The sequence below is a fragment of the Mustela lutreola genome, chromosome 4 (genome assembly GCF_030435805.1).
Source record: "Mustela lutreola isolate mMusLut2 chromosome 4, mMusLut2.pri, whole genome shotgun sequence".
Lineage (NCBI taxonomy): Eukaryota > Metazoa > Chordata > Mammalia > Carnivora > Mustelidae > Mustela > Mustela lutreola.
The window spans coordinates 77,096,568-77,101,191 of record NC_081293.1 but is presented as its reverse complement, the minus strand read 5'-3'; positions in this window follow the sequence as shown (position 1 = coordinate 77,101,191).

The window sequence follows — 4,624 nt, the reverse complement described above, 5'->3', positions numbered from 1 at the left end:
AAATAAATGGATATTCTTTTAAACCTCCACATTTGTGGTTAATTTCTTTTTTTTTTTATTTTTAAAGATTTTTATTTATTTATTTGACAGACAGATCACAAGTAGGCAGAGAGGCAGAGAGAGGGGGAGGAAGCAGGCTCACTGCTGAGCAGGGAGCCTGATGCGGAACTCGATCCCAGGACCCTGAGATCATGACCTGAGTTGAAGGAAGGCAGAGGCTTAGTCTACTGAGCCACCCAGGCACCCCTTGTGGTTAATTTCTTACCAGCAATAGTGAACTTCTGTTGATAGTAATAACAAGCCATTACTATTATTATTATTATTATTATTTTGTCTCTTTGGTTAAAAGCTTGAGAGACCCTGTTCCTTATTGCCTTTCTTTCCTTCTTTCTCTTGTTTTGATGAACTTCCTTAAACATTTCTTGTTTTGCAGATCTGCTAGCGATCAATTGACAGTGTTTGTCTGAAAAAAAATCTTTGTTTTGCCATCACTTAAGGTTGGATTATATTCCCTTATATGTATGTTTAAAGTAGATCTTCTTTATTCATTCATCCATCTATAGACATTTAGGTGGTTTCCATACTTTGGCCACCGCAAATAATGTTGGGATGACCTTGGAAGTACGTGTATCTTTTTAAGATCCTAATTTCTTTTTTTTTTTAAGTTTTATTTATTTATTTGACACAGATTGAGAGAGATCACAAGTAGGCAGGCAGAGAGAGAGGAGGAAGCAGGCTCAGAAATCCTGATGTGGGGCTTAATCCCAGGATCCTGAGATCATGACCTGAGCAGAAGGCAGAAGTTTAACCCACTGAGCCACCCAGGCACCCCTTAAGATCCTAATTTCAATTCTTTTGAATATATACCCAGAAGTGTGAATCCTGGATCATGGAGGAGTTCTGTTTTTAATATTTTGAGGAACTTCCATTCCATTTTCTATAGTGGCTGCACCATTTTATATTCCCACTGACACTGTGTAATGGTGCAATTTCTCTACATCCACACCGACACTTATTTGTCTTTTGTTTTATTGGTAGTACTGTTGTTGTTATAGCCATCCCAGCAGTTGTGAGAAGATAGCTTTTTGTGGTTCTGATTTGCCTTTCCCTGATGGTCAGCAATGAACAGAGATGGTGCATGGCCCTGGGACCTATCCCCCAGGAGCGAGCAAGAGAAGTGGCAATGCATACATCCTTAGGAAAAGTTTGAGAGGCTCCCAGAATCTCCACCTGGGCTGATCAGTGAAGGTATTTTGCCTTCATTTCTAAAATTTTTTTTTCTGGTAAGAGAATCTTGGACAGATATGCTTCCTATTTTGTTATTCTCACAGGGATTTTTTTTTTAAGATTATATTCATTTATTTTAAAAAACAAGAGAGAGCGTACGCATGCATGTGCAAGTGGGGGGAGAGGCAGAGGGAGAGAGAGATCATCTTGAGCAGACTCTGTGCTGAGCGAGGAGCCTGATGCAAGGCTCAATCCCAGGACCCTGAGACCATAACTTGAGCCAAATCCAAGACTCAGATGCTTAACCAACTGAGCCACCCAGGCACCGCTCTTGCAATGTTTTTTAATGTTGTTCATTATCTCTTGGCATGTAGTTTCTGGTAAGTATGTGAGTTCTTCTATTCCTTCTTTGTATTTACTGCACATTTTTTTTTTCTTTACTCTAAGCTTCTCTTTTCACCAAGGGATTTTCCACAATTTGATTTGATTGAGCTTTGGGGTGGTTTGGTTGTGTATTCTACTTGGAATTCAACGAACTTCTTGAATCCGTAGACTTAAAGTTTTCATCAAATTTGATAATTTAATAATTATTATTAATTTAATCATTTAACTAAAATATTTCTTCAAATATCTTTTTTTTCCCATCAAACATCTTTTGTGACTTCACATCCCCTGGCTCTCTAATGCATTGACCACTTGCTGTTGACCCCCAAGTCACTGAAGCTGGATGTTTTCCCCACTGTTTTCCTTTGGTGTGCTTCCTTTTAGATAATGTCCATTGTGTGTGTTCATATTCACAAATTTTTCCTTACACAGTGTCTAGTCTGCTGGAATCCTATCTGATGCATTTTCTATTTTGAAGCCTATATTCTTCATCTCTAGAGATCCCATTTAGGTCTATTTTATATCTTTCTTTTTTTGTTTTGTTTTGTTTTATTTGGCTTAAAATCTAATTTAACTGATATAAGGATTGCCACCCCAGCTTTCTTTGGATGTCCATTAGCATGGTAAATTGTTTTCCACCCCCTCACTTTCAATCTGGAGGTGTCTTTGGGTCTAAAATGAGTTTCTTGCAGACAGCATATTGATGGGTCTTTTTTTTTTTTTTAATCCATTCTGATACCCTATGTCTTTTGATTGGGACATTTCGCCCATTTACATTCAAGGTAACTATTGGAAGATATGAATTTAGTGCCATTGTATTGCCTATAAGGTGACTGTTACTGTATATTGTCTCTGCTCCTTTCTGGTTTGTTACTTTTAGGTTCTCTCTTCCCTTAGAGGACCCCTTTCAATATTTCCTGTAGGGCTCATTTGGTGTTTGCAAATTCTTTTGTTTTTGTTTATCCTGGAAGCTTTTTAACTCTCCTATTTTCAATGAAAGCCTAGCTGGATATGGTATTCTTCGCTGCATATTTTTCTCATTTAGTGCTCTGAATAGATCATGCCAGTCCTTTCTGGCCTGCCAAGTCTCTGTGGATACGTCTGCTGCCAATCTAATATTTCTACCATTGTATGTTACAGACTTCTTGTCCCGGGCTGCTTTCAGGATTTTCTCTTTGTCACTGAGACTTGTAAGTTTTACTATTAGATGACAGGGTGTGGACCTGTTTTTATTGATTTTGAGGGGGTTCTCTGTGCCCCCTGGATTTTGATGCTTGCTCCCTTCCTCAAATTAGGAAAATTCTCTTCTATAATTTGTTCCAATATACCTTCTGCCCCTCTCTTTTCTTCTTCTTCTGGGATCCTGATTATTCTAGTATTGTTTCATCTTATGGTATCACTTATCTCTCAAATTCCCGCTTCGTGGTCCAGTAGTTGTCTTTCTTTTTTTCAGCTTCTTTATTCCCCGTCATTTGGTTTTCTATATCACTAATTCCTTCATTCTTTATTGCACATTATTAGTAGCTTTTTAAATTTCAACTTGATTAGATTTTATTTCTTTTATTCCTCCAGAAAGGGAATTTATTTCTCCAGAAAGGAATTCTCTAGTATCTTCAATGTTTCTTCAAGCCCAGCTAGCACCTTGATAATAATCATCACGCTGAACTCTAGTTCTGACATCTTACTAATGTCCATATTAATTATGTCCCCGGTCATTGGTATTGCTTCTTGTTCTTTTTTTGTGGTGAGTTTTTCCACCTTGTCATTTTATCCAGGTAAGAATAGATGCATGAGAGAACAGAATACTAAAAGGGTAGCAATGACCCTAGAAAAGTATACACTAAACAAATTGGAAGAGACCTGAAACCAGGGGAGAAGAAAGGTAGGGAAAAAAAGAAATATATATACACATTTATATATATATATACACTATACATACATATATGTATGTATATATATAACTACACATATATTTTATATGTGTGCATATGTATTATATTATTATAATATATTATATATTAATATGATATTATATACATATATATTTTATATATGTGTGTGTGTGTGTGTGTATATACATACATACATACATACATACATACAACTGGTGAATAGAACAGAGCCATACACTTGATTTTGGGTGAATGCTGGTCTGGTAGAAGAAATTGCCTCTCAAAATTTTAAGAAAGAAAAAATATATATATATATATACACACACACAAAAATAAGAGTAAACACAATGAAGGGTTGGAATATGAATATAAAGATGAAAATTAAATTTTAGATGAAAATTTTAATTTAAAATTTTAAAAGTTTCTAAAGAAGGAATTGATAAGAAGTTGGTTATAAAAAAAAAAAGAGGAAAGAATGTGATGCGGCTGGAGATTAGAACAAAGTCATGTGCTAGATTTGGGGTATATTTTGATCTATTAGAAGAAGCTGTATCCCAAAATTTTAAAGAAAGAAAAACCTATATGTATACAAAAAATAAGGTTAAATACAATGAAGGGACAGAATGTGACTATAACAATGAAAATTTTAAAAGATTTTTTAAAAAGGTATTGATAAGATAAAATAGTTTTAAAAGGTTAAAATAGGAAAGAGGAAAAATTTTAAAAATAGAATAGAAAAATAAAATTTAACTGTGAACGACTAACGGATCATGGGAAAAAAGCCATGAACTCTATGTGTTGCTTTCCCCTACTCTGGAGTTTCACAGTTCTTGTTGATCTGTGAACTTGGTCTGGGCTGGATGTTTTTGCTGATCTTGGGGAGGGGTCTGTTGCAGTGATCCTCAAATGTCTTTCCCCCAGACAGAATTGCGCTGCCCTTGCCAGGGGCTGGGCTAAGTAATCTGCGCAGTTTTGCTCTTGGGAGCTTTTGTTCCCTAAATGCTTTCCGTAGAGCTCTGGAGGACGGGAATGAAAATGACCCAATCTGGAGGACAGGAATGAAAATGGCCCAATCTCCAGCCAAGAGAGCTAGAGCTCAGGACCCCACTCAGTGTGCCCTC